The sequence below is a fragment of the Diceros bicornis genome, chromosome 36, assembly GCF_020826845.1.
Source record: "Diceros bicornis minor isolate mBicDic1 chromosome 36, mDicBic1.mat.cur, whole genome shotgun sequence".
NCBI lineage: Eukaryota > Metazoa > Chordata > Mammalia > Perissodactyla > Rhinocerotidae > Diceros > Diceros bicornis.
The window spans coordinates 22,620,333-22,646,723 of NC_080775.1; the positions used below are offsets into that span (position 1 = coordinate 22,620,333).

General features: G+C 42.7%; 1 pseudogene; it reads right to left on the reverse strand.

Annotated features, from left to right (window-relative positions):
* Window positions 1–320: 320 nt before the first annotated feature.
* LOC131398956 (large ribosomal subunit protein eL21-like) lies at window positions 321–1,484 on the reverse strand (annotated as a pseudogene).
* Between the last annotated feature and the right edge of the window lie 24,907 nt (window positions 1,485–26,391).

Here is a 26,391-nt window from a genome sequence, read left to right on the forward strand (position 1 = left end):
TGTTTTGTAACTATTATCAGATCTTCAGAGGGGTCCTTTGCTTAAAAATGATTGAAACCCAGTATCTGGCAGTCGAATTACAGGGCCTTGAGTACTATCAAAGATGAGGTGGACAAGAACCTTGTTTTGACTCAGTTTTTATAAAAGAATGTCAACACTCAATTTTGCCTTCTCGATTTTTCAAATATATATATTGGCCTTAACATGGAACATAGAAATATGTAGCAGGGGGGTCTTTAACAGATGATTTATATTGTGATTTCCTCAATACCTAATAGCTTTTTTTTTTTAATCCAGAAGTCTTTTTTTTTAAACACCTATTATGCCACAAATTCTTGGGGAATAGGTTTCAGCAGCTCGGGCGCCTTTCCATTGGTTTTCAAAGTGTGCTTCTCTGTGGGGAGCAGGCTGGTGCTTCAGTTGAACCCAGGTACCTTTCCCTTTAGCTTCCTCCTTTTTCTGATCATTGTCCATCAAGTGTTTCAGGAAGCTACCTTTGCTCTTAGAGTGCTTAATATGCTCAGTATGTACATTAATTCTCTTGGCGAGAATCTTCCCTTAACTTGTTTGTTTACAACAATGTCAAAGGCATGCTGGGTAACACTGCAGAGTCTTCCAGGTTTGTCGTGGTAACATTCGTGGGGCATTCCTTTTTTATTTATTTTTTGTTGAGGTCACATTGGTTTATAAAATTATATAAATTTCAGATGTACATCATTATATTTTGACTTCTGTATAGTCTGCATCATGTTTACCACCAAAATCTAGTTTCCATCCGTTACCATACATATGTGCCCCTTTATCCCTTTTGCCTCTTCCCCTCAGGTAGCCCCCAATCTGTTCTCTGTGTCTATGTTTTTGTTTGTTTATCTACCACATGTGAGTGAAGTTATGTGGTAGTTGTCTTTCTCCATCTGACTTATTTCACTTAACATATTATCCTCAAAGTCCGTCCATGTTGTCATAAATGGCCTGATTTTGTCTTTTTTCGTGGCTGAGTAGTATTCCATTGTATGTATATACCGCATCTTCTTTATCCACTTATCTCTTGATGGGCACTTAGGTTGCTTCCAAGTCTTGGCTATTGTGAATAATGCTGCAATGAACAGGGGGATGCATAAATCTCTTTGAATTGTTGATTTCATGTTCCTTGGATAAATACCCAGAAGTGGAATAGCTGGATCATATGATATTTCTGTTTTTAATTTTTTGAGAAATCTCCACACTATTTTCCATAGCGGCTGCACCAGTTTTCACTCCCACCAGCAGTATATGAGGGTTCTCTTTTCTCTACCATCCTCTCCTCTTGTTATTTCTTGTCTTTTTAAGGTGCATTCCTTTTTCAACAGTGCCCATTCCCTTGATGTCTACAATATCAACTTTTTGTAGATTCACATGTATGTGGCTAAAGAAACAATTCCACGCTTTCTAAAAGGCCCAGAGAACACATAACGGGTTCCTCTTCTCTTTCCCTTTGTATTCATCACTTTGGTGAATTACTGGAAGATGGTGGTTTCCGCAGAGACCCTAATAGCCTTTTGCCTCATCCTGTGGTGTTTGATGACTCAAGATATTTTGTGCTGGATGCTGGCTATGAATACAATTTATGTGCTGTATTCTGGCTCCCAAACTTTAGTGGGTTTTAAAATATATTCATTATATTATTGCCACTTGAGATCATGTTACAAAAATATAAATCACCATAAACAGCTGGTTATCATCATATTATAAAAAATATAAATCATTATTAAGGACTACAGATTCCATTTGCTAGCTCTTATGCCATAGGTTAAAAAAATCCCTGATGCCAGTTTATTATGCCTGTCAGCTGGGTTCTAATACTTTATTTTTTATCCTTGTATAATAGTTTGAGGAAATATATTTCTTCTAGAAAAGAAGGAATTCGGGGAAGAAAAGTTGTATATTTATATCGTGGCCATTTTTCCTTGATATTAAATTGATTGGTTTCCATTTTTGTTCCTTTTTGTTTCTTTCTAGAGGGCACACTCTGCTTGTCTCTGCTCCCTCTCTTCTTTGCATCTCCCATATCCTAAAACAGAGATTGAGGTCACTCTAATTGCCAGGGACTATAATTCAGGCTCTTGGGCTCTCATAGCGTCTCAAATATAATCCCCTAGACTAAGAGAGTGGAAAAAAGAAAATTCAGATAATACTGACTAATCAGAAAAGTTCCTTTGCCCCAATTCAGTGATCACCTCTGTAGCACTGTTTCCCAAGGTGGTTTGCCTGATTTCAGGAGTGTTTGCCACAATATCTGTTAAATTTTCACTCTGACTATATTTTCTTTTAGGAAAGACCTTTCCTAAAAATAGAAACAGTTATTGCTTCCCTAGTCTTTCCAGCTTTCTGGAGGCATCGGCCCCACCAGCCAAGTTCTCACTGAGTAATTACTCTCACACTAAGGCACTGAGTAATACATGTGGAGGAGTGATAGCAATTTCATAGACTATTTTCATCCACTCTCCAGGTTTGATTTTCTTTGGCCACAGAAGAGAATCTTAATCATTTTTTATTAGATTAGTGACTATAGATTAACTTCATATCCAGAAACTTCATGCCTACCTCTCATCATCAAATTAGCACAGATACACATAATGTAAAAAAAAAAAAGATATCGTGAGAAAGAAGTTGAAACCAGTTGACTTGTTTGAATATCTGCAGAGAATTAGGTTATGAGTAATGAAATGATCGTTGGATTATACGTTGGTGGGTTGGTTACACCTCTGCTCCTCTTTGTTAACAACAACAACAAAAAACAAAACATCCTGTAAGTGATCGGTTTGACTTATATCTTAAGATCCGGAAGGAATATCAAATTACTAGAGCAAAAATATTGAATTATATTCCTATGTTAAAAAATAAAATATTAAATAATGTATTGACTGCAATGCTGAAATGCAATTCAGATGCTAACCTGGAGTTAGCACCCACTCCACAGGTTTGCAGCACAGTCCCCAACAAGACTGCCCTTGTGTCAGATGCCAGCCACAAGTTTGGGGGTCCCTAGGCCACCTGCACTTCTGACCGAGTGGCTACAAATTCCAGGGTGCTCCTACAATGCCCTCAGGTTCAATAATTCACTAAAATGATTCATAGAACTCAGGAAAGTATTATTATTACAGTTTTATTCTAAAGGAAAAAAATTAAGACCAGTCAATGAAGAGACACATAGGTTGAGGGCCCAGTGCAGAGCTTCTGTGTCCTTGCCCCACGGAACCAGGATGGAAGCACCCTCCCAGGGCATCAATGTGCTCACCAGCCAGGAAGCTCACCCGAGCTTCCTTATCCAGAGTTTTTATTGGGGTTTCATTACATAGGCATGACTAATTGAATCATTGGCCATGTGATTGAACTCAATCTCCATTCCCTCTCTCCTCCCTGGAGGTCAAAAGGTCAGACTGATATCATGAGACTGAAAGTTGAAACCTTCTAATCACATGCTTGGTCTTTCCAGCACTACCATCCCCAATCCGAGTCATCTCCTTAGCATAAACGCAGGGATGGTCCAATGGCCCGTCGTGAATAACAAACACAAACTTATAGCTCAGGAATTTCCAAAAGATTAAAAGGTCCATCCCAGGAATGGAGAACAAAGACCAGACAAGTTCTTTATTATAGGATGTTTAGGAAATAAGAACACTACATATCAAAAACTATATGATATTGTTAATTTTATATTCACAGCCTTGAATGTTTGTCTTATTTATAAAATAAAATAAATGAAGTAAAATATTCATTTAAAGGAGATAGAAAAAAGAATAAGGTAATCTTAAGGAAAATAGGATAAAGAAATGACATTAAAAGGAGACATTAATGAATTAGGAGAGAAATATAGTAGAGTAAAACATCGAAGAAATAGGTCTCTGAAAAACAACAATATAAAACAAACTTCTAGTAGTTTTAATCAAGAGGAAAAGAATATTCATCTGAACTAAAATTAGAAATGAAATGTGGGGTATAAAAACAGATACAGGAAATTTTTAAATTGTTAAGACACGATCTGTAGAGCTCAACTGAAAAATATAGATGAAATACATGATTTTTGCAGAAAATATTGTTACAAAAATCGCTGTAAGAAAATCTATAGTATCTGAATAGATTAATATGCATAGAGGAAACTTTAGATATTATTCATGGTTGCCTCCTAAAAATGACCCTGGGCCTGGAGAGTTTCATGAGTGAGTTCTTTCAAACCTCCAATAATTCCTGCGCTGTACACATAGTTCCTGGGATGGGGGCAGGGGGAAGAAAGTAGATTTAATATTTGGGAAAATAATATAACAATGACATTAAATCCCGTCCAAGATAGAGGATAACACAAAGGAAGGAGATCTATACATCAATGTCATCTAAGAAAGTAGATGTGTAAACATTAAGCAAATTACTAACAAAATGAATTCAATAGGATATTAAAAGAATAATTCAAGTTTCACTTCAATCAGTATGAAAAATTAGATTTTTTGAAGGTCCTTCCAGTTCAAGACAAAACAGAACCTGCATGAAACGTATCAATTTTTCAAATTACATTGCTGGGCCTACAGGACACAGGAATCTTCAAGTTATGTTGGGGGCAGTGGGGACAGGACTGTAACAGGAAGTGAAGGCACTAGGCAGTCAGAGAAGGCTAGGTTGCCTAGGGGTGGGGAGTGGTTAAGCCAACATCACTCATCCATTCAATCATTTATTCAACAAATATTTAAGGAGAACTTGCCATACACTGGGCTCTTTCCTAGGTACTGGAGACACAGCAGTCAACCACACCGATGACATCTGTGAGCTCCTGTCCTCATCTGGAGCATCCATTCTAGTGGGGGAGATAGGCAATAGGATATATTAATAACTGTAATAAAATTTTAGACGATGCTAAGTGCTATGGAGAAAAACGAAGCATGGAAGGAGGATAGGACATATTGGGTGGGTTATAATTTTAGACAGGGTAGTCAAGCATGCCTCACTGAGAAAGTATCATGAAAAGACTTGGACATGAGGAAGGCAGAGGAAACTTCACACCGTGAAGGTCATGTGGAGGGAGTGTTCCCTGGAAACGGTGAGAACAGTGTGGCTGAAGAGGAGCAAGTGAGGAAAAGAATATTAGGTCTGAATCTACAATGGCCTGTTTTCTCCAGTATGATGAATTAAATGTAGATATATTGGGGACACCACTCCATATTCTTTAAGTCTTTCAGGGTACTACTAATTCCCCTAATCTTTCCCCAAAGGGACATAGAGCCATTTACTGTAGTAAATGGAGAGGAGAAAACCTCCAACGTTTGAGGTCTGTTGGATATGGGATCTGAGTTGTCACTGATTCGGGCAATCCAAAAGCATCAAGGTCACAGTGGGGGGACACAGAGGCAAATGGGCCTGGCCTGAACTCATCTCACACGGAACCACTGAGTCCATGGACCCACCCTGTGGTCATTTTGCCTGTCCCCAATTACTTAATAAGCATGGATACACCTCCCAGCTGGTGGGACCTTACATTGTTTCCTGACCTGTGGAGTAAAGACAATGGTGATAAGAAGTTTCAAGTGGAAGCCCCTAAAACTGTGCCCCCCTCAACCAAGATAGTAAACCAGAAGCAATACTACATCCCATGGGAAATGGCAGAGATTAGTTGAATTTGGGAAAAAAATCATTAGAATAAAAAACAAAATAGCAGTGAAGCCAAGGATGCACGGCTGCTTTTTGTAGAGCGAGTGCCTTCTTGGTGTTCTCTGATTTTTCTTTTAAGTTTGTGTGCATTCCTCTGAACCACGGTTTCCTTTGGGCTGATTGAAGGATCTCAGTAGTTAGGTTGGCTATCATTGGACTTAGGAAAGGATGGAGCAGACACATGTCACATTGCCACCAGCGTACGCATCTTGTCCAGAATCATAAAGTTAGGCTTGGCTTAAAAACTCAGTTTAAAAAGTGACCCAGTAGGCACTCGTGCACTTAGAAAGGTGTAGACCTCAGTCTGAAGGCTGGTTGATGACTCTGAAGGTGTTCTTCCCGTAGTCACAGGCATATTGGAACGCACCATTAGTCTGAGGGATTTTAAGAAAACCTGTCCTTAAGCATGAATGACCCAAGGGTGTTTCTCAAAGGTTATCATGGCTTAATTCTGCCCTGGCATAGGCTGTAAACAGCATTATCTATCTCCTATGATGCAAGGGTGATTTGAACACATTACATTACCGATGACCTTGAGATTCCCGGGTCCATCGACCCACTGACATTGTAAGGTGTCCCATGAGACACCACTGGGGCTTCAGGACTCCAGGAAAAGGTCATTTTCTCAAGACACCAGCAAGTGAGGAATTCTTCAAAGAATGGGTAGTCCACAGGCTTGCTTTTTGTGTCTGTCCAATTTCCTTTCCTCATCCTGTCTGACCTTTCTTTCATATTAAAGCACACTGAGGACCATCCCCCTCCAACCAAGTCTAGTTTTGGGGAGCAGGGATGGGAGGTTGCCTCCGCGGCTGGCTGGGCTTTGGGGGCATCCCGTGGGGTGCCTCCTTGCCTGTGTCAGAGTGGGAGGTTTGTGTTTGTGAAGTTATCCAAGATGAGGTCCTGTAGTCTTGGAGAGCAGGATGCCTTTAAGTCTGACCCTTTATTCGCTTCCCCAGAGTCCTGAACAAAAGAATAATTCCTGTTACATTTAGATGCTGATTATGGGGGAGGGGGTGGTGAGAGGTGAGGGTGGAGGGAATATTCTTAGTAATCGGAGTATTTGGCTGATTGGTAACTGTTTACAGCTTGTTTTTTTCTAGCACGTACCCTTTGAAATCATTTTCTTTGTAAATGTTAAAAGCCATAGGGAAAAAAACCCAACCTTGATTACTCTTCTTTGTACTTCAATCAGCAGTATGTCAGCCTCTGAATAAACTGTAATTCCTTCACCATGCCTGTTGAGAACATTTAGGCCACATTTTAAAAATATATCTTGGTAGGGGTCTAAAGAACAATTAGCAATTAAAATCATCTATTTTCTACACTTGACGATATAAACACGGTGGCTTGATTGATTTCACAGTCTCAGGCACAGTTTTGCTTGGGAGCATCCTTTTCACCAATTCCTCAGCTCTTGGAATCATGGAGGCATCTTAAGTGTTGTGAAGCAGCTCTTGGTGTTTGTGAATCTGTTAGTGCATCATTAACTTTAGAACTGAACTTGATGCCTTTTCCAGAGAAGGTGATTCTGGGGGTCACCAGTACTCCCCTCAAATCTCCATTGCTCGAGACTAATGTCTTAATAAGAAACTACCTGGCCAGGGCAAGTCCTGGCAAAGACCCGGTGCACCTGTGCGCTCCCCGGCTCCCAACCACAGCCCACAAGGCACTTGGCCTAAAAATACTATCCTATCAGGATAATTCCCACAGTAACAGACTCATACCCCGTAAAATACTACAGAGAGAAAATGAAAAGTCACTGGGGCTAGCCCCTGTGGATTTTACAGATAAACTGAATCCCAGAGAGACTTAACTAGCTAGAGATGGCCATGATGCCCAAGGTTCCTGAATCCTCATACCAGTCTCTCCCTTGGGTGGTCTTTATGGGTGAAAATTGTTAGGTTGTTTCTCTCTTGGAAAAGCAAGAAATTAAATTTGCACAACAGTTCAGGTATGATGCTGGTTTCAGGCAGAGAAACAGACTTAGGACTTCTCAAGGCTGTGGTCAGGCCCAAGAGTCTCTGAGAGCTGCCGAAAATGGCAGTGCTCCATACAAGTGGGTGGCTGTCCTGCATCACCTCATTCCCCCCTACTGTCCTGGAGCCCCCACTCTGAGGATTGGGGCTGAGGCTGCAGCAGGGCCAGGACTTGTAGAGGAGGGAGAGGCACCTCACTGGTCAGGAGGCGCTCCCCCTCAGACCCCAAGGGGCAGTGATGCTGACATTTTGCATCCTAGGTGCTTCTCTTGCCTCTTGCCCTTGTCCCTGCGGGTACCCCAAAGGGCATAGAAATGGGGGATGAAAATAGCGAAGGGCAGGGTGTCCTTGACGAAGGATTGCACTGAGAAGAGTCACCAAGATGAGGTGCAATTGAGAAGAAACATCCCTAGCGGGAACCAAGCGTACCACACCCGGGCCCTGGTCAGGGCCCTGAGTCAGGAAAGGAAGGAAGGATCCCCTTGTAGAGCCTTGAGGGTGACCATTGCCACCTTACCTAAGACATTGGTCATCGCAGGATGGGAACAACACCTACATGGACAGCACTGTGCCTTGGGGCCTCCTCCCCTGGGTAATCTACAAGCAGGCAGGATGGACGGACGAGAACAGCCTGAGGGTCACCAAGCCAAGACACACTGAGATATGGTCACCACACAACATCCTACGAAATGTCTTCAACGTCTGATTGACTGAAACTAGACTGAAACTAAGTTCAGCGACACTCCTAGAATGTCCAAGCGAAGGGTCACATTGTTTTGCCATGGACGGTAAGTGCCAGGAGACCAGGACCCCCACAAGCAGTCTGCACTTAACAAAAGCGGCTCAAACTTGTTCAAAAACAAATAGTGATCTCTTATGACACAGAATAACCAAGTGATGAAAAAGATAGTAAACAATAAAGCAGTAAATAGTTAAAAAAAAAAAAAATTCTGGCAATCTTTTCTGAGCTTTTAAGCATTTTTTTTCATGTACCATTTTTTTTTTTTTCAGTGAAGGAGTATTGAGCAAGAATGGTAATATTTATGAGTCCTAGGACTATATTATGTAGTTTTTAGAAAACTGTTTCCAAATTGAGCCATACTTTTCCTGATTCGTTTAAATCAGTATACTTACTCTGCTTGTTTAACAATACTTTCCAAGATTTTAAATTTTCTCTTTGGTTCTTGGGAAATCTCTGAAAGACTATTGATTAAAAATGAATCTTGCAAATCACTAGGAGTTTTATTGTTCATGTTTGTGCACTCCAAGATGATTTATATTGAAACGTATTTTCAAGTAATTTTGTCTATATTCTCAGTTATTTTCTCTTTTAAACTGATTTAAGTTGATTTTCAATCAGTAATTCCTGCTTTACTATTATAAATAGGCGTCGGCTAATTGTGTATTCTGCCTGTGTGCTAGCGACGTGCCTGGTAACGCCCATGGGACGGGACACTTGGGGCTAACCAGTTGCCGTTAGTGTAGATAACAGCTCCAACTCATGTTCCTGTATCTGCTTCGATTCCTCCATATACACGAGAGCATTTGTTTTATATAGTAGAGGAAGGTCTCGGTTCTTCTGGCCCCTTGGATGGGGTTGGAACCATCCAAGGAAGGAATGCTTTCCATAAAGGTCTTTATAAGCTTCTGGACAAGCATTAGGAACCAGGAGCAGACTGACCTCTTCAGGAGACACTTCAGGAGAACGGCACAGGTTTAGGGGCATTAGGAGATAGTAGCACAGTGTTGGGGCAGCCATTCTGCACTGTCCCGTTACCTCCAAGGATGGTGGCTGGGGAGTGGAGTGTGGGGAGGTGAGGGGGGTGGTCAGCGTTGGTGTTCTCATAGCGCATCGGGGCAGCAGTGCACCCCATTAAGGCATCATCACAGCCAGGGACCCCGCACCAGCAGGAGCTGCAGAGCAGGGAGAGAGAGCGGGGCAGCGGGGCAGCTGCCAGCTGTGGTGACTGCAGCTAATAGACTGGATGCTGGCTGCCTTTGAGTTCCCATTTTGAGATTCCTCAAAATAACTCGGAGATGTAAGGATAGCCATGCCTCTTTTAAAGTCTGTTTAGGGCACCTCAAACTATTATACTTTGGGCATTAAAAGTTAATAGGACTTCATATCGTAGCCCCAGGCTAATGAAGCCTGGATGTAGCTCATGTACCTGTGATGATTATAATGCTAAATTAAAGAGGGGATTATCTAGACAAAACATTTCTTACCCCTTTATTCTAATTTCAATGGTTAAAAAAAGACATTTAGCAAATTAAAACTTCACTGAGATAATATTTCTCACCTATGGGACTGGAAAAAGTTCAAAAATTTGCTTACATACTCTGTTGGTGAGACTATGGAGAAACAAGACTCAAAATACAAAATGGCACAGTCCCTGTACAGGGCAATTTGACAATATCTACCAAAAAATATACATTTACTCTTTGACCCAGCAATTTCGTTTCTAGGAATCAATCCCATAGATATCTTGGCAAAAATAAGAAAAAGAGAATGCACAAAGATATTCACTGTTGTAGCACTGCTTGTAAAAGCAAAAGACTAGAAACGATCCAGATGTTCATCAATAGGGTAATGGTTGAATAAACTATGGTACAGCCACACGATGGAGTACTGTCTGAGCATAAAAAGAAATGAAGACTATCTCTAGATACTAGAGTGGCGTGGTCTCCAGGATATATTGTTAAGTGAAAGAAAGCACAGAGGAGAAAAGTGTGTGTCATATGCCTCTGTTCATCTAATAAAGAGGGCGAGTTCTCCAAATAAAACTTTCTTTGTAAATTTGTGTTGGAAATTGTGAAAATATTTCACATAATTAGAAAAAAAAATTAAAATTTAAAAAGCAACCCCAAAACAATCAAAAACAAAATGAAACAATGAACCTCACTCTCTATCACACTAGTGGTGAAACCACAGAGAGAAGAACATTGTAAGTAATTTTAAAACATGGTAATTTGACTCGACATCCATAATGCGCTATTACCTAGGACAAAAAGAACTGCAAAAGAAAAAAGTTAAACTATCTTCAGTATCATATTTTTGGCACAGGAGTAATTATGTTGGTGTCATTGGGAACTGGGATTTTCAGGATGGAGGAAAGGAGAAACCGATGGATGATAGATAAGCTTAAGTAAAAATGCTATCGTTTTCAGTTTGAGTTGGAAACACCAGTATGTAATCATACAAAATTCATTCCGTATTTTATCTTTTTCTTCTTTTTTTCTTTTTTTGTGAGGAGATCAGCCCTGTGCTAACATCTGCCAATCCTCCTCTTTTTTTGCTGAGGAAGACTGGCCCTGGGCTAATATCCATGCCCATCTTCCTCCACTTTATATGGGACGCCGCCACAGCATGGCCTGCCAAGAAGTGCATCGGTGCACGCCCGGGATCCAAACCGGCAAACCCCGGGCCACCGCAGCAGAGCGCGCGCACTTAACCGCTTGCACCACCCGGCTGGCCCCTCCATATTTTATCTTAAAAAAATAATTTCCTAACTCTGTCCATGAAGAGGCCTAAAAACAAGGAGCATTCAAGTGGCAGTAGACAGTTTGCCGTCTCTAAATATTTCCCACTGAAAGGAACCAGGGCTCCACGAAGCAAGATGACTCCAGATCTGGGACGGGAATTGTAAAAGATCAACCTGGAGCATCTTGTCATAACCAGATAGCAAGGAGGCTACCACACTTCACTAGGATCATGTCAAAAGTACTCAGGATCCAACTTGAAAAGGCTCACCCTGATTAAAGATGGGACAATTTGAGGAACAATAAGAATAATATCTATACAAGTGAAACACTTCAAATATGTTTAAACCCTTGAGTTCTTAGTGATAAAAATAAAATGTCCATTGGTACACTTTTGATGATATTAGATAACCAAATACTCATTCTGAAAACTTGTCTAAAGCTTACTATACACTGAATATGTCCCCCCAAAATTCATATGTTGAAACCTAATTCCCAGTGTGATGGTATTAGGAGGTGGGACCTTTGGGAGGTAGTTAGGTCATGAGGGTGGAGCCCTCATGAATGGGATTAGTGCCCTTATAAAAGAGATCCCAGAGAGCTCCCAAGCCCCTTCTGCCATGTGAAGACACAGGGAGAAGACAGCTGTCTACAAACCAGGAAGGTCCTTCACCAGATACTGAATCTGCCAGCACCTTGATCTTCAACTCCAGCCTCCAGAACTGTGAGAAATAAATTCCTATTGCTTATAAAACCACCCAATCTATGGTATTCTGTTAGAGCAGCCTCAACTGACTAAGACACTGGTAAACAGAGGGAAAGACTCAAGCATGGATCCTGCCTTTCCTATAGAGACTGTATTTTAGGATAATTGAATGTCAAATCATTGATTTTGGAGAGGTTTCTCTTTATAGAAGTAATCCAGATAATAAATAGAAAGATAGATCATTCTGTATCTTCATTTTACAATCCTTAATGAAATAATGGATCTAGGTAATGATCATCAAAATAAAGAGAAACAAACAGACATCTGAAGTAAATTTACCAAAAAATTCCAACCTGAATCTGATGAAGTTCTAAATAGAATAACTGGCTTATAAGAAACACAGAAGACAGAGGAACATGTTAGATGATACTACAGGGATGCAATCATCAAAATCCAGACTACGAAAAACCCACAGGACAACTTGATTTCTTCAATACATAATTTGTAAGGAGAGAGAAAAAACATCTATAGATTAAAAGAGATTTAGGAAACATAGCAGCCAATTGCAATGTGTGAATGTTCCTTGGATCACGACATGAAGAAATAAACTACAGGGGCCGGCCCCATGGCATAGGGGTTGAGCTCAGAGCACTCTGCTTTGGTGGCCCAGGTTCAGTTCCCGGGCACAGCCCTACACCACTCATCAGCAGCCATGCTCTGGTGGTGACCCACATACAAAATAGTGTAAAATTGGCACAGATGTTAGCTCAGGGCAAATCTTCCTCAGCAAAAAATAAATAAATAAATAAACTACAAACAATTTATGAGAGAATGGAGAAATTTGAATACTACTGGAAATATTAATGAATTATTATTAATTTGTGTAGAATAATGGTTTTGAGTTTTTGTTAAAGAGTTCTTAATGTTTAGAGATGCATGCTGAAATATTTATGGATGAAATGATATGTTTGGAATTTGTTTTAAGTGATCTGCACAGAGAAGGCAAGTGGTGGTAATACAGATGAGTGAAGACTGGGCATAAGTTCATAATACTGAAGCTTGGTGATAAGTACATAGGAGGGAAATTCACAAGGGAACCGCACAATTGCCCAGCTTTCTGTCTGGAGAGAATTTCCCAACTGTGAAAGAGAATGCTGGAGTCCCAGCAGAGCCCCATACTCTTGCTGAGCCAAGGAGGCAGAGATCAGAATTCAGGACTTGGATCTGCCGAAATGTCTGGAATCTGCAGAGAGGGACATCAGAAAGGAAGGAGCTGTGTAAAATGGGGCCTCAGAAGTCCATGCGGGTACCCTCCAGGAGTGAAGGCTGGGTGGTACATGCACAAGACACTGCTACCCTATAGCAGAAGCCACTCTCTACTTAGCAGAAAGTTGCCACTACAGGACTGAGGATGAAACAGATGGTAGAAGGTGAGCAGTGCTGGGAGATCAGCAGTTCCAGCCCCATCAGAGAGGAGAGATTTCACGACCTTTGTGTTAACACCTCTGGGATAGGTCTCATCTTACAAATGAGGACATGCCCTGACAAAGCCTAAAATCAGGCCCCCAATAAGATGCCCCCAAACTTCAGCTCAGTCCAGGTAAGGAAATGAGATTTTAATAAAGAAGGGGACAGAAGGAGGATGGGTGTACTGGACCAATACTACCTAATGTTAATTTTTTTGAAGACAGTAGAGGGCTGTGTGTGTGTGTGTGTGTGTGTGTGTGTGTGTGTATTGTGGGGGGGAGGTGGAGTAGGGAAAGGCCTGTCTATAGTGGAATCTGGTTCCATGGAGCTAATGGAAGAACTGTATTTCATTGATACTAAAACTCACGTTTTTTTCCCATTTTGACATCTCTGAAATTAGATATGCTTTATAATAATGTTTTATAATAATAATATTGTTATAATTATAATATTATAATAATATTCTTTATAATTCTAACTGGCAGAATTTTTTTTTTTTTTGCCACATACAATAGGGGTGCATCTTACAGTTGATGATGTTTCAAATTTAATGAAATATGGTAGCCCTGTTAGACTTGAGTGAAAAGCACAAAGTAAGAAGCAATAAGAATAAAGGCTGAAAGAGTAAGCAGGCAGACAGACTGGGTATACCATATTAAGGGGTATGAATTTTATCCTGAGTGTAACAGGAAGCCATTAAAGGATTTCAGCAGGGGACTTGCTTGATCAGATATGTATATTTTGGAAAAAACTCTGTAACGGGGAAGATGGATTGGAAAGGAGCATGAGAAGAAGATTTAATAGATTGATGGAGTAATCCAGAGGAAGATGGGGGTTGCAGGCTTGGGATTTGGAACGTGGAGTTGAGAGAAATTTGGGAGGTAAACTCTTCAGCTCCTGTTGCTTGGCTATGGAAGGTGCAAGGGAGGAATCAAGGTTGATACTCAGGCTTCTGAATTGGGCAACTGGATGGATGGTGGGTAAGGAACATAGGAGGAGTGTTATTACAAGGGGGAAGATGGTGATTTCCATCAAGTTGGAGGTTCTTGGGAGATACCCAAGTGAAGATATCCAATATGGGCTTGGAGATACAGGTCTGAAGCTGTGGAGGGAGATCTCAGCTGACGCTGTAGGCATGGGAGTCATCCACACACAGGTGGTAACTGAATCATGGAACTTATGCAAGTAGATAGGAATCACTTAGGGAGAGTGTGCAGCTTGAGAAGAAATAAAGATAATAACAAAGGCCGGAGGGTCGTGAACACTTGAATGATTGGCAGAGAGAGGAATCCCACAAGAGGGCCCCAGGAGGACGGGCCAGAGATGCAGGGGGAAAAGCAGAGGATGTGACGTCATGAGAGCAACTGCAGAGGCCATAAACGGTGGGTCCTGCGAAATACTACTGAGAGGCTGAAGGGGTAAATACGCAACACCTGCTGGACTTGGTACTTCCTTTTTATTCAATAAAATTAAAAAAGAAAAGACAAAATGAAGAAAACACTTACAATACATATAAGGAGCTCATAATTTAGCAAGGCAAAAAAAATTAAAGGCAAAAATTCAATAGATAAATGGGCAACACACATTAACAAGCAATTCTCAAAAGCAGAGATTAAAAAAAGGCCAAAATATGTAAGAAAAAAGTTTTAGACCCAATACTAATAAAGAAATGCTAATTAAAACAATAATGCCTCAAACTGCAAGAATCTTAAAAAAATAAATGTAATAGTATTGGCAAGAATGTGAAAAAAGAAGTACCCCATTTATCACTCACTGCACAGATTCAAGGGGACCAGCCTCCTAGCAATATGTGTCAAACCTTTAAATGTAGCATACCCTCGACCAGCAATTCCTCAAAAGAATAATCTGAAATATAGACAGAGATGTATGTGTATCTTATGTGTATGGTGTTGTTTATAATGATAACATGTTGGGAAAAGCATAAAAATCCAACAACAGGGGATTGGTTAAAAATATTATAGTATGTCCATCAGCAATTAGAGCTGTCAAAGATTTATATGACGACACGGGAAAATATTCAAGATATATTGTAAACTTAAAAACAGGAGAGGAATGGGTTATAAGCCAGCACATTTGCCATAGACTCAATTTTTTTAAAACTCCAACAACAAAGCTTTGTATGAGGGCATGGAAAAGGACTGGCAGGATTTACACCCAAATATTAATAGCAGTGGCCCCTGGATGGTGAGCTGACAAAGCTTTTTTACTTTGTACTATTTGGTATTTTTCCACTTTTCTTCATCAAATATATTAATTTTGTAATAATTTTTAATATACACATAGCCTGTGGGTAATAGAACGAGTTAAATAACTACATAGAATTATTAAGGAAAGTCAGTTAAGTTCCAAAAATGATGGCTTGCATTTGAGGACACTGGATCTGTGGCCCTTTTTGTTGGCAGTCCTTGAACACCAGGACTAGTTATCTTTTTGAGGTCACTCCTTGTTCACGCCAGGAAAAGCATGCTCTCCGCATTTGAGAAAACGCTGAGCCATCTATTTGCCCCAGTGGAGGGGCATGCATGCGGCTTGCCCAGTCAGAAAGAAGGACTGCTGGGACACATGCGACTGGAAATTGCTAAGGGACCCATAAAAGATTTTTCCTACCGATCTTTGTTCTATAGTTTCAAGGTTCTCATTTCACGTGAGCGTCACTCCGGGGTACCGTTATAACTTTGAAATCAGCTATGCCCTGTTAGGTAAATAACTGAGACCCAGGCAGGGGTTCAGAGGGCTCGTCAGTTTCCAGATGGCAACCAGAGTCCTGCTGCCACAACCTCACTCAGCAGATTTACACCTCAGGTCACTAGACTCAGCCTGCCTGCCTAGATCTGGTTGCCAGAGGCAGAGCCCCCAGGTGGATGCATCATAATAATCACATTTTGGTGGAGCTTTTAAATATATATATATATTTTTGAGGCAATAGGAAATTTATAATATGCTTTAAATGTTAAAAAAAATTGGGGGACCAGCTCCATGGTGTAGTGGTTAAGTTCAGCGTGCTCTGCTTCGGTGGCCCGGGTTTTCGGGTTCAGATCCCGGGCGCGGACATACACCACTCATCAGCCATGCTGTGGCAGCATCCCACATGCAAAATAGAGGAAGAGCAGCACAGATGTTAGCTCAGGGCAAATCTTCCTTGGAAAAATAAAAAATTAAAAAATAAATCTCGATGACTACCTCTTTTCATTTAGATTTCATATCTCTCCTCGCTAACCTGGCTGGGATTAGGAAGTTTTCTTTTTGCTTTCGTCATTTGGAAGATCTTATCAAACCAGACAGGAGGGGCACAGTACAGATAGAAGTAGCTTTAAATTAAACGCCATCTATTGATTTGAGGTCTGAGGAGGACCAACTTTCAAAAGTTCCCTACATCAGAGTTTTAAAAGCCCCTGGATAGTGATGGGGAGAGTCTGAAAGCCTTTGGCTGACTTTCTCTTCATACCCCCGGAGTTCCTGGTCCAGGCTCCAGAATGGATGAGCTCCAGCACAGCTTTGTAGAGCAGAATAGAGAGAAAAAATAATTTCCTCCCTAGTTCACATGGTTACTGAGAACATCTGTCAGGCACTACGCTGAATATCTCGTATACATCACCTCATTTAATCCCTACCACAACCCTATGAGATAGATGTTGATAATCCCATTTTCCAGTTGAAGAGTTCAAGTAGCGAAGTTGGGATTCAAACCCAGATCTTTCTGATTCCAAAATCTGTGTTTTTTAGCACTAGTTTATGTAACTACTGTAATTTTCCTTCCTGGAAGCCAGAGACAGACCATGAGAGAAAGAGCTTAATGACGTTGGGTAGCCATACCCACCCTGTATAGCCGTGCCTGCCCTGTACGCTGTCGTTGTGCAAGTCTGGAGTGTTAGGGCCGCTGCCTGTGCCAAGTGCAGCTCTGCCACGGCACCCGGAGCTTTGGGTGTCTGTGCACTCATGATGTGGGTCCCGGCCCCTAGTCCTGGGCAGTGCTGCCCGGTCGTGGGCTCCTGAGCATCCTTAGAACAGCCCTGGTCATTGCTCTAATGGACCCTCTGCCCTCATCAAATTATGTGTCATGGATCAAACATCCCAGATAGATCTTTCCCCATTACAGACATACATACTTATCGCCAAACCTGGAGTGAAATTGCTACCCAGAAAACATGGCAGAGCCAGTCCTGCAGGGGCAAGACGCCTGTTCATATCAGCACCAGATTTGCCCCTCTCCCAGTGATCAGCCAGGCTGGGTCCCATCACTATAAACACACCTGGACATGGGATTTCTAGGTCACCTGAAAGATGAAACCCTAACACAGGAAGCAGCAAGAGGGAGTTCGGGACATCAAAACCGGTCAGCTCATAAAAATGCGCGGAGGGGCCCCGACGGACCACAGCTGCTACCTCACGGCTGATGCGGAGCCACCAGCAGCATCAGTCACAGGGGGCTGGCCTCACAGGCTGCAGCAGAAGTTGGTTCTCCCAGTGGTCAGCCCTAGGGAGGGCTTCTTCCACCTGCCCCCCCCGCTGCCCATGGCACTTCCTGTGCCCTTCCCCGGAAATGGAGTGTCTGCAGACTGCTGTACCCGAAACCCCCAGAAAGCCTTTTATTGCTGTGTCGAATTCTCACAGTGAAGTGTGAGAATTTTATTTATTTATTTATTTATTGATTGATTGATTGATTGATTGATTTTTGGTGAGGGAGAGTGGCCCTGAGCTAACATCTGTGGCAGTCTTCCTCCATTTTGTGTGTGAGATGCTGCCACAGCATGGCTTGATGAACCGTGTATAGGTCCCTGCCTGGCTTCCAAATCTGCAAACCCTGGGCCGCGGAAGCGAAGCTCACTGAACTTAACCACTAAGCCACCGGGCCAGCCTCATGGTCTTCCCTTTGCTGTGCTCCAGCCATACTGGCCTCATTGGGAGCCATAAGTGTGCCGTGTGCTCCTTCTCACTTTCAAATATACAGAGGCTCTGCATGGAACCCCTCCCTTCCCTCGTACCAGCCTACCTCCTGCTTCTCTCCTGGGTCTCAGCTCACTGTCTGTTCCTTGGGAAAATCTGTGGGCTCCTGGACCAGGTCAGATCCTCCCATAATACACCCTGGACTCTCTCTTACACTGACATGTGATTAAGATTCTTCCCCTCCAACGATGGGCTGCAAGTGTCCCAATAGAGTTTCCCAGATTCTGCTTCACTGCAGTCCCCCTGCCTCTCCCAGGGAGGAATCAAACACAGGTTTCAATTGCAAGTCTCATGTGTGGATTGAAAAGCCAGAGTCTGATTTCACCCTGCCCCAGAGCAGCAGGCCCTGGAGACGTCTCCAAAGGTAGGGCTGGTCCTATCGGAGGAAGTGATGGGCTCAGACGGGGCCACCCAGGTGTGTCACGGTCACTGCTGTTTCTCTGGGACATAGTGTCTGGTTCACAGTAGGTGCTCAATAAATACTCCATTGGATGACTGAATGTTGGGTGCCTGGCAATCTGGGTCACCGGCTGCACAAAGCACTTCCCATGGTCGTAGTTAGAATGACCTTATGTCCCGAGTGACGGAATGTCCTGATCTGTGTCAGTCGTCCTTTCCCTCCCAAAATGTCCTAGTTCAGATGACCACGTGTTTGGACGCCCTAGCGGAAGAACCAGTACCCTGGAAGTACCAAATTCTTCTTCCTATTCAATGAAAACATCTTAATGAAGAAATCAAAATCTTTTTGAACCGAATTTTAAGCAGTTTAGCGGGAGATCTTCTAGACGTATGCTCTGAGCTAGAAATGAAGACAGAAGCTGTTTTCCTCTCGTCTGCAGAAAGCGATCTGTCACTAGACCGCCCCTGCTCTGTGCATTTTATTAAGGCCAATACGGACCTCAAACTCTTCTTTTTGGAAAGAAAGGGGAGTCAGTCATAACTGTATTTTTTTCTGACAGCCAACACTTACATCCTGGGCGGAAACCCTGACCACCACAGGGCGGGGTGGAAATACCTCACTCAGGCCTCTAAACTCCTTTCTCACATCGATTCTGGATTTAAGAAGAATTTACATGGAAATCATTTTTTTTTCCTTATAATGAAAGTAATAAGTATTCAATTTGGAAAATTTAGAAAAGACACATATTTAAAGGGAGAAAATCTAGGTCACCATAATCCTAAAACCCAGAGATCACCACCCTGAATATTTTGAGATCATTTTCCCCCATGAAAATACATACTTTTTATTTTATAAAAGTGAAAGCAAACTTACGGGGGGGTTGAAAAAATTTTAATACAGAAAGTCTAGAGTAATCTAACAGACATATCCATACTGTTCACCAGCAGCATTGATAAATGTGAACATCTGGTAATAATGTGTGTGTGTGTGTGTGTGTGTGCACGTGAATGAAAGGAATATTTCAGATAAAGTTGGCATCCCCCATGGTTTCTCTCTGCGGTTCCATCCCCTTCCTCCTTCCCCAAGAGTAACCAAAAGCATGAATTGCTATGTCTCCTTCCAGGCTGTATATAGGTATGTGTGTATATATGTGTGTGTCTATATTATTTATATAAAAGGTCATTACTGTTCATATTAATCTGAAACCTATTACTCCCACCCTACAGTTTTTAGATCTCTCCTTGTTGATATAAGCAGCACTGATTTGCTTAAACAGCTATGCAGTATTCTGTTGTACAAATATATTACATTTTATTTATTCCTCTACTGTTAAAATGTATTGTGAAAATTGTATTCAGTATTTTACTATTACAACCATTGCTGCGAAGAGCCCCCCTCGTACAAGTTTCCTTGTGTGCTTGTTCAAAGGTTTCTTAAGATGTCTATTTAGAACTGGAATTGCTGGTTTGAAGGGTATAAATATTTCAAGGGGCCAAGTTCACTTCCAAAGTGGTTTTGCCAATAAACACTCCCTCTAGCAGTAGACAGATGTTCCCACTTCCACCTATCTTCATCAGCACTTGGTACTGTCAGACCGTTTACATTTTTGCCAATCTCGTAGGCTAGAAACTGTATTTCACTTCACTTCACATTTTCATTCTTTTTCATTACCCTTTCCATGATTGCATGTGAATTTAAGCCACACACTGTTTTGTAACTGCTTTCTGCACTTAATGTATCTTGAACGCCTTCCCACATAAATAAGTATTCTCCCATGTAATTTTAAGGCATATTATTTTGTACGGCTATGCCACTTTATGCAACGAATCCCCATCAGATATTTACGCTTATGTTTCTAAGAGTTTGCTATTATTAAACGGCAGACGGGAGCTACGATAGCGGAGTAGTGAAGAGTACGGACTTTAGATTCAGGCAAAAACCTGGCTTTCAGTCTGAGACCCACCACTTGCCAGCTGTGCAGTCCTGGGCAGGTGCCTCAGACATGACCCTCCAGGATCTCATAGTATAGCAGGGTGGCTGAAGTTCCGCCTCTGAAGCCAGCTACTGTTTAAATCCTGGTTCTGCCACTTTGCTAGCTGTGTGGCCTTAGGAAAGTTCTTTAACTTCTCTGTGCCTCAGTTTCCTTGTGTGTAAAATTGGACGTGATAATAATAGGACCTACGTCAGAGGGTTGTTGGAAGGAGGATGCAACATAACGGACAATTTTAGCATAGTCTGGCATATAATAACATCTAGCATTCATTATGTGCCTACTATTCAGGTCTCAGTGGAATAAAATAGAATGTGGGTACCAAAAAGGATCTTCAGAGTCAAGTATGATTTGCCCAAATGGAGAGAATCAAGCTCAGAGGAATTAATGATTGCCCCGAGGTCACACAGCTAGTTGCTGTCAGTTGGATTTGTGGAAACAAAATGATGGTGGCCACCGGTGTGCTTTCTCTCGTGCTTCAAGCCATGTCGTGATGAGGAAAGCTGGAATGCCAAGAATTTGTAAACGAGAAGTCCCATCCCTTTAGCATGCTTGCTTTCCACGGAGTCCAATAGCGTTCTTCTAAGTGGATGGTCGAGCAGCATTTGCTGGCTCACCAGTCAGTCTTTCTGGGTGTAGATTTGCTCCGGGGCACGACAAGGTAGGTGTTAACCTAAGGTTTCCAGCATTTTGTCGCCAAGCCCGGATCCCAGAGCATCAGAGGCGCCAAGCCCTGTGCGTTCTGCTCACTGCCAGGAAACAGGAGAGCCTGATCCATAACTGTGGCCACTAATAAATCAAAAGCTCTAATTGTCCATCAGAGAATTCTCAGTGGAGGGAGGGTGGGCACGGTTCAGATAAGCAAGCTGCCGGGAGCATGGAGCCCTTCGTGACCGCAAACATCTTGTCGCTGTTCATACGATTTGCTCTCTCGCCAGGAGCAGGCTGGGGCACACCTAGCCTCGGTCCTGCTCAGCCTGGGCTGGGCTGACTGCAGGTGCAAACCCTCAGACAGAGTCCCATAGTGGGGACACTGCCAGCAGCCAGGACCACCAAGAAACAAGCTGGAGGTCTGCACTCTCCACAGGCCTTTCTCCCACTCCTGCTACTTACTGTGTTCTGTGGAATAATTTTTGGAATAATTCCTGAGTTTTTGTCACTAAAATGGACAACAGGGAAGTTTCTGAAAATCAATTAATAAGTTTTCCTTTGAGGGTAAATCACTTGGGTATCCAGAAGATTATCCAAACATGGGAATACGACCAATGAGATTTCTGGAGATTCTTTTCAATCCTATATCCCCCTGCTAGGAAAGTGTCCTAAAAACCCATAACCCACTAGACATCCTAATCACTGTCAGTGCTTTTCTTTGTGGTTACAATAATAAGAAGTGGCGGAACTCATATTCCGATAAATTAAAAAATGTCTCTCCCTTTCAAGACTCTTCTAGAAGAAAACAGAATGTAGATATATACTATTTTGTTTATAGATTCTATTATATACATGTGTGTATGTATATAAATGTATGTATATTTGTGTATGTATGTATACAAATTGTTTAATTAAAATCTCCCTCTCACCCTCTTCTTTCCTCTTAGGTCCTTATTCTTTGCTGAGATTTGAGATCAACTTTACAATTCAGAGTTGATCACTAAAAATACCTTAAAAGCCAAAATGCTTACTGTGTCCACTTTAAGTTTTCAATACTTTTTAAAATAGTCCAATTAAGAGTTGTTTGTGAGAGAAAAGAAGGCATCAAGTTGGGAAGATGGAAGACAGGAAAGATGGGGCATGGTGCTGGGGCTGAGTCCGGGGAGGCCAGGGTGGTGTGATGCAGAGGTGGGGGAGGCGCTGGCCCTGACGAGGAGGAGGGAGTGAGGGAGGGAAGGAGCTACGTGACTGTCTGATAAGTTTGTCCTGAGAGGGTAGGAACCTAAGACAGGTAACTCAATTGCCTCAAGTTTTTTCCTGTAGAGACTGAGCCAGGTTCTTGGGATGTAGCAAAAGCAACTGTCCTTGTGATTGGTCAGGGGAAAGAAGGAAGCTTCTAGACACATATGAAGGGGCTTTGTTCATTACAACTGAAGTTAGTATTAAAAACCTCACTATGGCAGTGCCATGAACTGCTGGCGGGAGTGGAAATTGATGCGACCACTTTGGGGAAGTTTTGGGCAGTGCAGTAATTACAATGGCCACCAAGCCATTGGAGTCTGATTCCCCTTCCCGTGAATCCGAGGCAGCCTCAGTGACTGCGTCACCCGTGTCATGTGGCACAGACGATGCTGCATAACTTCCATGGCTTGGTCAGAAGCCACCTTGTAGATGTCTGCCTCATCTTCCTCATCTTCTTGAATACTCACTCAGGGGGAGGGCCAGCCAGACCCCTGACATTACCACCCTGGAGAGGCCTCACTGAGGATCTCAACAGTCCCAGCCGAGCCCAGCCTTGCAGCTGTCCCTACTGAGGCACCAGATAGGAGGGGAAGCCATCTGGGACCCTCTAGACCATGTGGGGGCCGAACCTAAATGACTTTAGTCAACAGCACAGGGCATTGGGCACCCCACCAAGCCTGCCCAAATTCATGGCCCACAAAATAGATACAATAAAATGGTGGTTATTTTAAACCACTAAATCTGGGGGTAATTTGTTAAGCAACAATAGATCACCAGAACAAGCAATAATCCCGTAAAGCTGAACATCTCCACATCTTACGACCTACCGCTTCCACTCCCGGATAAATATCTAACCATTTGTCTCTGTTTGCACCAAAAGATGTACAAGAAAGGTCATAGCAGCAGTATATTCATAACAGTCCCAAACTGGAAATGACCTGAAAAAGGCAAGATGAGAAGTATCCATCTGCTCGACTGGCCAGAAAGGAGCAGGGAGAAAGGGTGGCAGGGGAGTCTGGACTGGCTGTTGGTGACCTGATCAGGGGAGCTCCTCAGTAGATGGCTGTACAGTGCTGAGTCTGACACCGAGGGTCACAGCTACACACCCACTGGAAGAGGAGCCCCAGCGACCACCTCCCTCCACTGCCCACCACCATATGTGAGCCAGCCCTCCTCTGAACCCACCACCTTTACTTAATTTGTGTTTGTTCTAATTATTGCAGGCTTACGACGTGCCCCAAATTGTGCCTGGTGATAAGAAAGAAGGAAAGCAAGAAAGGAAGGCAGGAGGGAGGTAAGGACAAAGGAGTAATTGGGTCTCTTTCATTTAAGAAACAGACATATAAAGAAATAATTACAATATAAGATGGTAAGTGCTGTATTCCAGGTCTGCATGCTGCTTTTGTGTCTGTCACTAGAGTTTGCCTTGACTACACTGCCTGTTTTCTGTACCCTGGAGAAAGGAAGCCCCTTGAGGGCAGGGCTGTGGTTTACTGCCTTTTCAATTCCTGCAGTGTCCAGCCTTGTGCACAGTAGGCACTTCAAACCCATTTTTAAAAAATGGGACAGCTGAGTTAAGCCAGAGCTAGTTGGGATATGAGGTCACCCACGCGGCCACCTTGAGCTGACCGGAACCCTCCTCCATCTACAGTCAGGTTAGAGGGGATACGCTTGGGGCTGAGGAGAGGAGAAGTTATGAGAAACCAGCCGGGTATGCCCTCAGCCAGTGGACTGAAGCCAAGGTGTGTGCATCCCTAAACTAATGCCCCTTCCCCAGTGTCCTCTGACTGGACCATCACAAGGAGCCTCAGGCATGATGGTCCCATCTAACAATGCAACATCATAAAAAGGTGGGCAGGAAATGACCCCCTGTCAAGGGGGCAAGTGGAGTCCTGGGGGCAGAGGAGGGGGTTCAGCCGACCCCACAGGTGGAAGGAAACAGCCAGGAAATGCCAGGTGTCTCACTGGACCTGCTTTTGTCCTCCAGGGAGCGGCTTCCATGGACCCCAGAGAGCCACGGCACCCCTGAGTCAGGGCGGAGTCAGGCTGGGAAGCCGCCTGTCCATCTGCTTCCACAACGAGGACAGGTAAACCTCTGTGATCCAAATCCCACTGACCAGCTGTCATTTAGAAATTGTGCATGGTTTAGAAAGTGTATGTGTGCACACACGCGCGCATGCATATGATTAACAGAATGCAACCTATGCATTAACTTCATACGATTTTTTTATCATTAAATATCATTTATCAACCAATTAGAAATGTGCAGCTAATATTGAGGCGGGGTTGCCGGGGTGGTCCTGGAACTCTTAAAGGCTCGGGAACATAGCTCTTTGTAGACACAACTTCTGTTTGGGGAATTCCAAACAAAGAATAAAACTCACATGTGGGACTTATCCAAGCCAATAGAGGGTGCCCTTCCCCTTTACAGGTCTTTTGAGCACTTTTTTTGAGGGGGAGGAGGAGAGGAAGGGCAAGTCGCTGAGATGTACTGAGTGGGCTTTTTGCTGTAGACTAAGGCACTACGGTGGCAAGAATGGGGAGCTGGGGGTGGGATTGGTAGCTCAAATATTAACATATGAATATTGCTAAAATGCCATATTTTTTTTTGCATGGAGTAGTTGAATCAATTTCATCGCTTCAATTAAGTTTTAGCTCTGCCTAGATTGATCTAGTCTTTAGCCAATTCCCTCACCCTTGGAATATAGCTGAGAGTTTGGGTTGACCGACTGTTTCGTTTGTAGCATCTTTCCATTTTCAAAATGAGTTTATTATACGTGACAGGGTTACACGTGGGGGAATGCGTAATTCTGCAAAAGTCCACCAGAGGGAGCCAAATGACTGCTTTAGAACCATTCACTGCAGGTTCCGGTTTCCTCTTAATATTCTTTGAGTTCCCCTCCTCCCTCCCCTCCACCCTCCCTTGCCCTCCCCCTCCCCCAAGACATTTTAAAATCAGAAGTAATCATAGCACTAGAAATGCCTATTCTGTATTTTCTGACTTAACAACACACAGACTTTAAACAAATAACACCACTGTGGTAACGCATTTAACCATGTGAAGATTCTCTGCCCTCTTAATAGAGAGTAGAATAATTAAAGAAATCTTGCCTTAGGAAGAAAATAAAATTGTGGATGCACAGTGAAGAATAGATCCAGTCAAGTCTATCGGCAGGCTAGGGTATGGGGGAGGAGGGGAGAATGAGTTATGATTGTAAACAACGTACCCAACTGAGGTAACCACTATTCATATAGTTTCAACTAACAACATTTTAGGCATCTGTTTTGAAGGGGGACTTGACAGTGAATTTTTCTTCTTACATTGTAATGGGGTTAGTTCTGCATTAGGAACCATCTTTCCTGCTTTTCTCCTGCTGTAGACCTCTGAGACTGCCATCGAGAACAGCATTCTCCCATTGGCATTGGCAGTGACTGGGCATTCTGTCAGCCAGGAATGCTGGGAAAATGGTGTATCTGAATTTCAGCCAAGTTCTTAAAATATCCTCCCTCCTTCTTGACACTCCTTCTCATCTTCCCAACTCACAGCCAGAGGCTACTGGGGCCTTCTTCCAAGATCCCACACACTTTGTAACATATTATAGCTCCGATTCCATGTTATAGTTATTTTAAATCTGACTTCCTTATTCAGCTGTCAACCCCTTGAGGAAAGAATTTTGTCTTAACCTTCTCCATAGCCCCAGAACCGAGCAGAGCCCAAGGCATGCACTCAGAGTCAATCAATGTTTGTGGAATAATTAATAGCTTTATGAACAAGGTGTAAAATAATAAGAACTAAATGCAAGCAAGTATTGACCCTGGGCCAGCTTCAGTCTAGGTG